The sequence below is a fragment of the Oncorhynchus masou genome, chromosome 31 (genome assembly GCF_036934945.1).
Source record: "Oncorhynchus masou masou isolate Uvic2021 chromosome 31, UVic_Omas_1.1, whole genome shotgun sequence".
NCBI classification, from domain to species: domain Eukaryota; kingdom Metazoa; phylum Chordata; class Actinopteri; order Salmoniformes; family Salmonidae; genus Oncorhynchus; species Oncorhynchus masou.
This window is the reverse complement of record NC_088242.1, coordinates 10830326-10843805: the sequence shown is the minus strand read 5'-3', so window position 1 is coordinate 10843805 and position 13480 is coordinate 10830326. Positions and strand designations below refer to the sequence as shown.

Genomic DNA, 13480 nt, shown 5'->3' with positions numbered 1-13480 from the left:
CCAGTAGTGTGCAGGTTAGCAGGAGCAGAGAAGGCGGGAGGGCGAGCTGCCAGTAGTGTGCAGGTTAGCAGGAGCAGAGAAGGCGGGAGGGCGAGCTGCCAGTAGTGTGCAGGTTAGCAGGAGCAGAGAAGGCGGGAGGGCGAGCTGCCAGTGGTGTGCAGGTTAGCAGGAGCAGAGAAGGCGGGAGGGCGAGCTGCCAGTAGTGTGCAGGTTAGCAGGAGCAGAGAAGGCGGGAGGGCGAGCTGCCAGTAGTGTGCAGGTTAGCAGGAGCAGAGAAGGCGGGAGGGCGAGCTGCCAGTAGTGTGCAGGTTAGCAGGAGCAGAGAAGGCGGGAGGGCGAGCTGCCAGTAGTGTGCAGGTTAGCAGGAGCAGAGAGGGCGGGAGGGCGAGCTGCCAGTAGTGTGCAGGTTAGCAGGAGCAGAGAAGGCGGGAGGGCGAGCTGCCAGTAGTGTGCAGGTTAGCAGGATATGCATCCATAATACCATCCGGGAAGCGCACACCACAGGCAATGACCCTCATGGACACGGTATTCAGAGGTTCCTCCCAGCACTGTTCCCAGCCAGACAAACACGCTCAGTCATGGAGCCTGGGGCAGAGCAATCAGTACTATCTGCTCTGAGACAGATGGTTGTTGTAATACTGCAATAGAAGATGTGCCGATATTATTGACCTGAAGGTACGCTGTCTAGCTGAGAACCCCTTTTTCGTTGTCTCTTAGCTCCGAAACAGTGGCAATGACACTGACCCGAAAAATGGCAGTTCTTGAGTGCCCAACACTAGGTGTAGAAGCACTCTTCCAGGGCTCTGGGGAAGGGGGCCTCAGGAGCCAGGGAGTAGTCTGAATTGTTTATGTGAATTGGAATTACTTTTCTGTAGGACTATTAGGCTAGTGCGCTGATTAGGGCACGATATCCAATGCTTTGCTGTGTGTTTTTTTTCTTCAGGGCGATAGACTATATCACCTGTAGTAGATCAATCCAGATCAATCAAGTCAAACAATGTTTAGGGTACTAGGAGGTAACTGCCCCAACACCTTTAATTTACATTAAGACCACAAGATGTCACAATTATTCTACCAACACTTTCCCTGGCTGCCACTGCTCTTGGGCTGCCACTGCTCTCTGGCTGCCACTGCTCTCTGGCTGTCACTGCTCTCTAGCTGCCACTGCTCTTGGGCTGCCACTGCTCTCTGGCTGCCACTGCTCTCTGGCTGCCACTGCTCTCTGGCTGCCACTGCTCTTGGGCTGCCACTGCTCTCTGGCTGCCACTGCTCTCTGGCTGCCACTGCTCTCTAGCTGCCACTGCTCTTGGGCTGCCACTGCTCTCTGGCTGCCACTGCTCTCTGGCTGCCACTGCTCTTGGGCTGCCACTGCTCTTGGGCTGCCACTGCTCTTGGGCTGCCACTGCTCTCTGGCTGCCACTGCTCTTGCTCAAGAAAACATTTCCTCTGTGTCATCACATCTTTTTGAGATATTACAACAAAACAATGTTGTGGTAGGTTGATCAAATCTTTTGAAAATGTAGATATATTCCAATGAAGTTTGATCTTCAGATTTTAAAATATAAATATACTTTCCATTTGAGTTATATTCGGTTTTATTTTCTTCTCCAGATAAACAATCCACTCATTTAGAGACAAAAATGTAGATAGGGGGCTAGTTACCCCTTTATGGTTATGAATGTGTTTCTACTGGTCATTTAGACAATTTATGCTAAATTAGCAAGCGAGCAACCGCACTAGTAGTAAATCTGCATTTTGCTATTTTGCTATTTGGCCTCATGACTCCTGCATACTTTGTTGACTACAAACTTTCTTTACCCAACCGTGGGACAGACGGTTTGTACCCACACTCGGGACTCTGACTCTCTGCTGGTTACACAGACTTTTGGCCTCCCATCCTATTCTAACCACATCTCGTCGGCTTTGTATTCATGTTACCTGATGAAATTGCTGTATGATATGATCTTGTTGCCATCTGATGCACATTCAGATGTCATAAATCAACACTGCACAGCTCTCCCTGTCCTATGAGCTCTCCCTGTCCTCTGCCGTGCCTTGATTGTATACCTGCTGATGATATCTGGATGTATGTGCATGTACACCCTGGCCCATCTACTGTTGCTAGCCCCAATTCTGACTTGTGCTCTGATATCTGCTTCACTGATTTCTGCTCTCGTAAAAGCCTGTATTTTCGGCACGTTAACACTAGAAGCTTATTACCTAAAATGGATCAATTGAAAGTGTGGCTTCACAGCTCCAATCCAGATGTGTTTGTCATTACTGAGACGTGGTTAAGGAAGAGTGTTTTGAATACTGATGTTAACCTTTCTGGTTATAACCTTTTTCAGCAATACAGATCCTCCAAAGGTGGGGGAGTGGCAATCTTTACCAGGGATCACCTTCAGTGCTCGGTTGTCTCCACCAAGTCTGTCCCACAAAGATTAGATTTGCTGGTTTTATACATTACACTTTAAAATAGCTCTTTGTTGACTGTTTCTGGGTGCTATCGTCCTCCATCAGCACCGGCCTGTACCCTACCTGCCCTAAGCTCTCTCCTGGCCCCTTACACTAAGTCTGAATTTGTCCTGCTTGGTGACCTAAATTGGGACATGCTTAAACCACCTTAAAGCAATAGGACTTCTCAGATTATTACCAATCCCACAATGTATGATTCCAAACACCCAGAAAAGGCTACTCTCCTCGACGTTATCTTCACAAATAATCCTGATAGGTATCAATCTGGTGTTTTCTGTAGTGACCTTAGTGATCACTGTTTTACAGCCTGTGTTCGTAATGGCTGCTCAGTGAAACGACATGTCCTGATTTGTCATAGATGCTTGCTAAAAAACTTTAATGAGCAAGCCTTCCTTCATGATCTGGCCTCTGTAAAATGGTATAGAATCAGCTTCATCCCCTCTGTCGAAGACGCTTGGACCTTCTTTTTTGATATTTTCAGTGGTATTGTTAACAAACACGCCCCATAATGAGATTTAAAAACAGGTTCAGGCCCTGGTTCGACCGTGATCTTGTAGAGTTACTTCACCTCAAGAATTCCATTTGGCGAGAGGCAAGGCCAAAGTTAGTCACTTTAATAAGGAGCAGTTATCTCTCTGTGGGTCAAAGAAAGTTCTGGAAACCGCTTATATACCTGGAGAATAAACCCTCCTCCTCACAGCTGCCCAAGTCCCTTAATGTTGATGATGTGGTTGTTACTGACAAGGAGCACATGGCTGAGCTCTTTAATCGCCACTTCATTAAGTCAGAAGTCCTATTTGACTCAGCCATGCCTTCCTGCCCGTCCAACATTTCCTCGTCTCCCACCCCTTCTAATGCGAATATCCCCGATGCTTCTCCCTCTTTTTCCACTGCCCCGCGACAAAGTTTCTCCCTGTTGACAGTCACTGAGTCCGAGGTGCTAAAGGAGCTCCTTAAACTTGACCTCCCTCTAAAAAACATCTGGGTCAGATGGTTTAAACCCTTTCTTCTTTAAGGTTACGGCCCCTATCATCGCCAAACCTATCTCCAACTCTTTTAACATGTCTCTCCTTTCTGGGGAGGTTCCTATTGCTTGAAATGCAGCCATGATTCATCCTTTATTTAAAGGGGGAGATCAAGCTTGATCCTAACTGTTATAGGCCTGTTTCTATTTTGCCCAGTTTATCAAAAGTGTTGGAAGAAGGTTGTTGTCAAAGAAGGTTGTTGCAACACAAGCAGCCACAAAAGAAGGTTGTTGCAACACAAGCAGCCACAAAAGAATGGGATGCAGAGTGCATTTTCTGTAAGGAGCTGTTTTCAGTCCCAGGTGGGGACTGGATTAGGTGTGAGCAGTGCAGGAGGTGGGCTCATGAGTTGTGCTCCAATTTGACTGGGGACAACTTAATTTGTGACCTATGAACAAATTAGAATTGTGCAATAGCAGAGCATAAACGTTTCCACATCAATGTTACACTGATTTTATTAGTTAAGTTATTGTCATTACATGTTATATTCTAATCCAATATTATGTTCCAATAAATACTTGTTTTACTTAATACAAAAAACAACTATTGAAAACATTTTTCTCCTGAATGTCATTTTAAAGACTGCTGGGATTTCAAAACTTGGATTATTCAAATAATATTTGCAATTGTACATATTGTAAGGCAAATTAACAACAAAGAAAAAAAGTCCCATTTCTAATAAAACATTTCATCAAAAAAAAAAAAGGTGTGAACTGTAGCCATTTATTTCCCTTGATAGTTTATTCGTCTAAGTATGACCATCATTCACAAAGCAATTTTCTTTCCTAACTTTACTTTTTTCGTGTCACCAATTAGACATTGTTCTTAGGGGGGACTAGTTAACCCCAAGTACCATAATACATGTTGCAAAACTATTACGTTCAGATTTCAAAGTTGATACATTGTTGCAGATAGTGGTTACATGTAATTGTTTTAAACCCAGCAATTAAATGTTGCCGATATGAATATAATTCTTTTGCCGCCCCTCGTCCCTGCTTCTCACCACTGCCTAGTGAAGTTTCTTCCGGGTCTCAACGGCGCATGCGCTTGCTCCATGTAGAAGCGTTGTCGTAGTTAGTCCCTTCTGCAAATATTACAAATTGAACATCGTTTCCAATTTTTGATAGTAAACTTTTGGCGCTGGCTAAAGTGTTACGCCAACATTGCTCTTCTTAGTTTCTGAAATTACACTGTCGTTGCAGAAGAAGTAATGTTTACGAATGAATGGGTCAAACAGGAAGTGATTTATATAATACCCAGCGTGCATTTCGTTTGTGTAAAGACTGAATGAAATTACAAAGCATTACAAAACTTATTTATTTCTCTCCATCGGTGGACTGGACTATGTGTTTGTGTTGTATCGGAGATTTTAGGTGTGGTTTGTTTTTCATTTAACCATGAATGTGAAGAGTAAGGCCGAGAACTGGGAGTGAACTGTGTTCAGCATTCGGTAGTACACTCTGGTTTCTCTTCAGATCGCATAAATCTTTCGCCTTTTACTAAAGATTTCCGTGGAGAGGAACATTATGAGTATCAACTAATTTTTTGATGCCCGGCTTCACGGCTGGGCTTCCTACACTTGTTGAAAGTCAAATTGATATTGCAAGGAATTGTGTAGAATTGGGTGGCTTAATCTATTGGATCCCTCTTAGACCGGGAGGAAAATAGAGTAGTCAAGTTGTTTTGGTTGGTGTTGAAAACGGGCTGCTTTGCCCAATGTGTTTTGAAAATGATTGCGTGCGGCACTGGCAGTGGCAGAAAAATAAGAACAAATAAAATTTAATAGACATTGTTGATTTTATCAGTGTATTTACATTTTAAATATTAGAATTGTGTTGGTTATTGACATTGCACTGATTATATAGTATACTAACGAGATGTGTTAAACATTGTGTTTAATTTGTAGCTTTGGCCTATGAACTGGGCTGCTACTATGTTCTGACGACTATTAGCTGAGTAACCTATTGCCGACCACTATTCTAGTTTAGGCAAATAGGAGGGGTGGCAATTTATTGCCTCCGTAGGGCAGCTGAAGGTCCATGGCTGGCCTGTTATGCCCAGACTTTAAGGTGCATTCGCCATGCCAGGAAGATATTGTCATCCCTGCAGGCTATCTAGTAAGGCCAACATTTGTTTAGGCAAGTCAGTTAAGTACACATTCTTACTTACATTGACGGCCTACTTGTAATGCCCCCGGCTCTAAATGACGTTCATTTACAGTAAAAAATACTTTAAAGTACTACTTCTATAGTTTTTTGGGCCGTATCTGTACTTCAGGACTTCCGTGGCTACCATGGCCACTGCCTGGGGGGTGGTCTCTACACTTTTCCCTACCAGCAGGTTGCGTGAGGACCACAGTGCTTCCTTCAAGCACGTGAGGGAGGGCCAGAACTTGGTGAAGGCCTTCGATGGAATAGGCCTCCGGCCCACCCCATACAGCACGAGCTGAGGTGTTAGGTCCTCCCCTGCTGGCAGACACGGGGTGATCAGGGGGCCTGCTTCCTTCCACAGGTCCCTGGCAGCTCTGCACTCCCAGAGCATGTGCCTCACCGACTCTTCTTGGACGCAGCCTCGTCAGGGGCACGCGGATGTCCTCGCCATGCCCTGTGAGTGCATAACGGCCCTGACCGGGAGGATCTCGTGGGCGACCATCCAGGACAGGTCCCGATGCCGATTCAGGAGAGCAGGATGGGCCACGTTGCGCCAGACCGTTGTGGGCTCGCCTAGGGTGAGCCCGCGCACTGGACACACTGGTTCCCGATCCTGCACAAGAGAGAGAAGAGAGCGGTGTTTAGTTAAAACTGTGACTGTTTCTTTTTCCAGTTTAAAATGTCTTAAAAACTTCTGGAGCTGGACGTAGGGCGGGGGTAGCAGGAAAGAGACTGGGGCTCGCAGGTCGACTGGGATCAGCCTCAGGGTTCTGAGGTAAGATCCCAGCCAGAACCGTGCGAGGGCCTGGGTCTTGTTGTTGACCGGGGAGGTGGCAAGAGTCAGAGGTAACACTGTGTAGCGGCTGCCCAGGAACAAGTAGAGGTCAGGCAAGCCTTTCCCCCCCTTTGGACCTGAGCCTCTTGACCACCTCCCTCCTCAGCCTCTCCCACTTGCCTCCCCACAGGAAGTAAAAAAGCATCCGCTCCAGGTCTAAAATACTCCTTTGAGGGGGAATAAAAACAGAACTGATTAATAAAAGCACAGGTAAAATAACAGCTTTAATGATTAAAACCTTGCCCTCAAAAGTCAGCTGTCGTAGACCCCAGAAACCCAGTCTCTGTCCTACAGGACACCAATATCACTAGACAACTGTCCTACAGCTAGACACAAATGCGTATTCAATCAATCCAACACTAATGACATGAGGCCTATGGTTGACTCCTGTGGTTAGAAGCATTTGATTTCACATTTCCTTGGCTCTCTTGTAGATTGTATCCATTTTTTTCAGTGCCATGATGTCCTTGAGCAGCAGAATCAATGCATGAGCAGCACAGCCAATGGGTGTGATGTGAGGGTAGGACTCCTCCACTTTAGACCAAGCAGCCTTCATGTTCACGGCATTGTCTGTCACCAGTGCAAATTCCTTCCGTGGTCCAAGGTCATTGATGACTGCCTTCAGCTCATCTGCAATGTAGAGACCGGTGTGTCTGTTGTCCCTTGTGTCTGTGCTCTTGTAGAATACTGGTTGAGGGATGGAGATTATTTAGTTAATTATTCCTTGCCCACGAACATTCAACCACCCATCAGAGATGATTGCAATACAGTCTGCTTTCTCTATGATTTTCTTGACCTTCATTTGAACTCTGCATCCAGCAAATGAGTAGATAAAGCATGTCAGGTATGAGTGGTGTATGCTGGGCGAAGAACATTCATAAATATTTTCCAACACAGATTGCCTGTGAGCATTAGAGGTGAACCAGTTGCATACACCGCTCGAGCAAGACATTCATCAGCATTTCTCTGACTACGTTCCTCCATTGAGTCAAAAAAAACTTCTGATTCCAGGAGGACCATGAGCTGTTGCTGTCGATAAGGTGTCTGCTTCATAATTTTCACCTCAAATAGATGTAGAGGGACTTTTGTCAGAGGTTGCTTGTTGTGAGCGCGGAGGGAACTTTATGCACTTGGCCAGATGATTCTGCATCTTTGTTGCATACTTCACATATGATTTAGCACAGAATTTGCAAATGTACACAGCTTTTCCTTCTACATTAGCTGCAGTGAGATGTCTCCACACATCAGATAGTGCCCATGGCATTTTCCTGTAAAAATTAGAAAAAAATGAGTAAAAAACAAACATACAATTCCAAGTACAGATAAATAGACAGGCCATTAGATTAAACACCTCCTTTGTAATATACATGTTTTAAAATGAAACATGTATGGAAACAGGTGAATTAACACTCCTCAGTTAGCAGGCTCAAGCAAGCTAAAACCCACATGGTAGCAAAAACTAACTAGCAGAAATTGTTAACAAGTTCGAAATTATTTAAACACACTTTGCTGTAGGCTACTATTTACTAGGTAACAAAAAATCATGTATGTCATATAAAATATATTCACCCCACCCAGTATTGTAATCTAAATTTACCAGAAAGAATGTAGTCCTTGGCTCAGACAGTGTAGTAGTGCTCAATAGCATCTCATTAGTGTACAAGATCTTCAGAATCAGCTGTACATGTGATGGAAGAATGCACTGTACTTGCAGAGGGCTGCAATTCCATTGACTTGTGGATAGTTTAACCAAAATATGCCACAAGACCTAGAATTGCCTTATGTGTATCCCACAAAAAAATATTTTTAGCGGAATTTAAGCAAAATTCCCCAAATTCCACAGCTTAACTTCCCATGGAAAAATTACGGAAATGTACCAGAATGTTTCTGACCCTTTGCAACCGTAAGTGTGATGTCAGGGAAAGTTATGTACACAAGTTAATGTTTCCAAAATTTTACCAAACAAAAACATCATTACTTTTATGATACGTGTTTGAGCTGTCATGTGCATTAGTAGCACAATTTCTAACCTATTTACATTCGTTTTTACTTACACTCATATGTTGACTTCTCCGTTTTAAGTTTTGGCTGACTTTTTTTCCTCGGATGTACAATCATCGCAAATTGAATTATGGGGCGTTTCAGGTCCCGAAGTGAACATAAACAAAAAATGAGGACTGAGATGCTTAAGTTGCCAACTTCCCTTGCATAGCTAATCATTTGGACCAACGACAAAGATGGCAGCGGGATTCACAAAAGGGTATAAGACGAGGGTAAGTGGAGGAAGGTGTCTTCAGCAGCGGGGACTCCCCCAAGGGCATAAGGAGAGGGGAAGTGGAGGGGGGGGGGGGTCTTTTGTGTGTTTGAAACGCAGTCATTGTCTGCTGGACATTTTGCCAATCAAATAAGGGTGGGGGGGGGATGCTCGTTGGCTATTGGTATTCAAGAGGAACATCAGTGGACTCTAAACTGGAGAACAACCAATTAGGACCCGTTGTGGACTCCATTGGCCATTAAGGTAAAGGTGATATGGATAGCCTACCTTGAAGACCTTGCTTAACTTAGTTTGATCAATAGATTCCACCACCCCGAACATCTGTGTACAACTCCTGGAAATGCTGTTCATTTTGGTGTATTTAGTTCATCGTTGCCATTGTTTTATACATTACAGTTAATATAGAGTAGTAAGGATGCATCGATTGAGAAGACGTGTGGTCTTAGCCCAATAATTAACTAAAGGAACCTAAACCTTACTCCTATAGTCCAAGGACTGTACATGCTCTGTTTAAAGAGACAACAGCCAAATACTCAATACAAACGTGAATCGATTCTCAATTGCAGTATGGTTGTAGAACATAAATCCCTCTACTTTCATCATATTAAAATATGTCACAAATGCAGAATAAACACTTACTGTACACACTGTTTTAACACAGTTGCAGCCGACAGTATTGTTCAGTAACAACATATTTGTGGTCCTCCTGTTTAGTCATTTACACAAACGTGTTCAGAGACGCAGATGGAGTGGACTAGCTGTGATAATTAACTGTCTTCCATCTGTCTTCTGTAAACAAGCGCTGTAACATGGAAATATGCCCATGTGTGAACCATAAACCCTATCAATTGTGTGTATTAATTGAACCTTTTGTTTTCTGAAAATTATTTCTCACTTATATTGAAAGATGAAGTCCTTATGCTTCTGAAACCGCACGGCAAGCGATGCATGTTAATGTTCAGACTGAGCATCGGGGCTCTTAACAAAACTCCCCGGTACAGAAGACGCCTTCCATTTACTCCCATGTATAATGTAATGGAACTGAGAGTTATGATCGAGGGCTAGTGTGGTCTCTGAGGCGCGGCTCACTGAGAAGAGACTACAGTACAAGCGGCAGCCGAAGTCCGCTAGGAGAAACAGACAAGTGTGCTCGCATACTCCCTTAAACGACATTTGCTTGTATGTCCCTTTTGAGACGCCGTAGACAGTATACACCCTCAAAACAGTCCGAATTAATCAAAGATAACTCAAATCTTTCGTTGATTTTGATGTTTTTTTTGCACGTGAGATTTTAGTAGAGCAATTTTACATCTAACTCAGATATTTGGTGCAGTATTTATAAATGGAAAATGTGCCTCTAAATTAGTTCTCTCATTGATTGACAACAAAGACTTTACTGAAGAATCCCTTCTGTTGACCAATCACCGATGAATGAGTGTACTCTTTGGCTACCGATTTCGGCTTGTCTCAAGAAAAAAATGTGTGTGTGCCCCAACAACCAAAAAACTCTTACCAAAGTGCAAAACGAAAAGAAAAACAACGTCACAGAATGTCATCATAACACACAGTATGCACATGGGACGCCTTTAGGCTACTTGAACAGGGCTCGGCGAGAATGTGACGCCCTTTCTGGGGTCGCGTTAAGTGTGGAGGTGGAGTTACTGAGGTTAAAGATTCCTGGTGTCTGTGATGCCCGCTGTTTGGTGCGACGCAGACCCGGTGGTGAGCGTGGTTTAGCAGAGGAGTCACTGTCCTTTTGAGTCAGTCTCTACCTGACAAAGTCATGTTAGGATATCAGTTATCCTGTTAGAACCTTTGTGTGGAATCCACTGTTCTGTTTCAGCTGCAACGTTTATGGTCACGTCGCAGCAGTTTGTTGGAGGGAGATTCCAAAATGTGGGGAATGTGTAGGAGGGCATGGGATAGAGAATTGTGTAGTTTCAGTGGATAACAACATTTACATTTAAGTCATTTAGCAGACGCTCTTATCCAGAGCGACTTACAAATTGGAAACGTTGTGTGTGTCAACTATAGGGATGCCCATTGTTTAACTGCCTGGGGATTGTGAGGGGGAAAAATACGTATTTATTTGATATTACTGGCTACCAATTCATATTGAACTAATTGTAAGTAATTTCTGACCTACTAGTATTTGTGTTTTATGGCCTCCACTCTACAGTATTCCCCTGCAGCCCATCTGGTCATATGGTCACTGCAGATGGCCTGAGCTGACAAATTAGTTAAACACTGCATTACATAGACAAAAATGTGTTTTACTAGGGATAGTTTAGGAGTAGAACAATCCCTTATTGTCTCTAACTCGTTCTTGCATCTGGGAAACTGAACCAGGGTGAGGTTAAGACAACAAAACCCTGTGCAGAAAACGACCGGATGAACCCAGAGTGGTTTATGATGCCCCAATCTGCGTGGGGTAGGTGGAACCAATCATGACTAAGTATTTTTAGTGTCAGCTATATATAGTAACATAACCTTTATACGGATGCAGAGTACTATATATAGTAACATAACCTTTATACGGATGCAGAGTACTATATATAGTAACATAACCTTTATACGGATGCAGAGTACTATATATAGTAACATAACCTTTATACGGATGCAGAGTACTATATATAGTAACATAACCTTTATACGGATGCAGAGTACTATATATAGTAACATAACCTTTATACGGATGCAGAGTACTATATATAGTAACATAACCTTTATACGGATGCAGAGTACTATATATAGTAACATAACCTTTATACGGATGCAGAGTACTATATATAGTAACATAACCTTTATACGGATGCAGAGTACTATATATAGTAACATAACCTTTATACGGATGCAGAGTACTATATATAGTAACATAACCTTTATATGGATGCAGAGTACTATATATAGTAACATAACCTTTATACGGATGCAGAGTACTATATATAGTAACATAACCTTTAGACGGATGCAGAGTACTATATATAGTAACATAACCTTTATACGGATGCAGAGTACTATATATAGTAACATAACCTTTATACGGATGCAGAGTACTATATATAGTAACATAACCTTTATACGGATGCAGAGTACTATATATAGTAACATAACCTTTATACGGATGCAGAGTACTAACACTCAAGGGTGTGGTGAGACTCATTATTGCAATAATTATTCGATATTGAATAAAGACTATTGTTTGAAGAAATGACAGTCTCACTTGATTAATATGTTCCATGATAGGATCCATAATAAATACCAATCTTCCTGGGGATCGGAAGCATCCGGTCCAAGAGAGGCAGGTTGAGGTGACTAGAGTCAGAGTTGTGCAGAAAGTGTTGTATTCTGAAGCAGTGAAGAACGTAGAGGAGGATCTGTCAAGGGTAGTAGATCTGTGTCAGCACCGAGGGATAGGCCAGCGACTGATATATGCTTCAGTAAGGTTGGCTTCTTAGCGTTCATAGCAATGGTTAACAACTGTACTGCAGTGATGGAATGCAAATCACAGAAAATAGATGTGATGGCAGCTGCAGAGAGGTATTTGGGTATATGACGTTTGACTTCAGAATAGTTACAGGTTGTATTGAGGGGTGGTGTCCTGTCCTCCAAGGCTGGTGGCATGGTGCAGGAGCAGACAGGGTCAATGTAGTGGATTTTTAATGAGTGTAGGGTTATTTATTTATTTATACCCCCCCCCTTTTCCCATTTTTGTATCACAAAGTAAAAGGGATTTATATTATAGTGTAGTCGGGGGCAGTAATGCAACATAATGGATGCCAACCACCATTAAACTCAGAAGAAGAAGGTGGCGTCCACTGTCCTGGTAAGATGAATTCCCAATTTATATTGTCCAATGAATATACACATTTTGCCGTAAACATTTCATAGGCTAAACTTACATTTGGGTGGGAGTGAATAACCAACAACATGTTACTTTAGCAACTAACTACATGGAAAATGGGCATCTTAAAATACCTACCCTAACTTGTAATACTCACTCCTTTAAACAGGTACATTCTTAACGAACAGTGCTAACACAGTCTCTGATAGTGGCGTACCCTGTGCCCAAAAGCGTGACGTCAGTGGTGCGTTCACCTAGGTGCCATGCCAGCGGTGGTGAGAGAGTAGGGAGCAGGTTGGCAATACCAAACCAACAAAATTATTTTAAAATAAATTATAGCCTAATAGTAACCAGCTTCTGGTATTTGTTATAACAAAATATCTTAAACAGAATCTAGGAAATAACTTGTTTGTGGGTAGAAACAGAGGAAAATGGTTCAGACAGGAACATCATCACAAGGCCCTGCCTTTTAGTTTAGGTGAATTGGGGAGACTTTTCTGTAGGTCTATTAGGCTAGTGAGCTAATAAGGTGATATCCAGTGTGTTTCACTGTGTGCTTTTCTTTCAGGCAGAGCCCCACCTGTTTTGCATGTTATTTTGGCATGAATTAGCGTCACATATCAGTTTGCAAGTGTAACGGATGTGAAACGGCTAGCTTAGCTAGCTAGCTAAATAGCGTTTCAATCGGTGACGTCACTTGCTCTGAGACCTTGCAGTAGTGGTCCCCCCCCCAAGGGCCGCGGCTTTTGTGGAGCGATGGGTAACAATGCTTCGTGAGTGACTGTTGTTGATGTGGAGCGATGGGTAACAATGCTTCGTGAGTGACTGTTGTTGATACATCAACAACAGTCACTCACGAAGCATTGTTACCCATCA

General features: G+C 43.1%; 1 long non-coding RNA gene and 1 other non-coding gene across 2 annotated transcripts; one reads left to right on the top strand and one right to left on the bottom strand.

The window, feature by feature from the left end:
* Positions 1-4218: 4218 nt before the first annotated feature.
* LOC135525106 (uncharacterized) lies at positions 4219-8748 on the bottom strand. Its single transcript, XR_010453066.1, has 2 exons — positions 8540-8748; positions 4219-6263 (listed from the first exon to the last, which is right to left on the bottom strand). It is a non-coding gene; the product is annotated as an uncharacterized LOC135525106 (long non-coding RNA).
* On the top strand, positions 4956-5071 carry LOC135525361 (U5 spliceosomal RNA). The gene has a single exon (XR_010453133.1). It is a non-coding gene; the product is annotated as a U5 spliceosomal RNA (small nuclear RNA).
* Positions 8749-13480: the final 4732 nt, after the last annotated feature.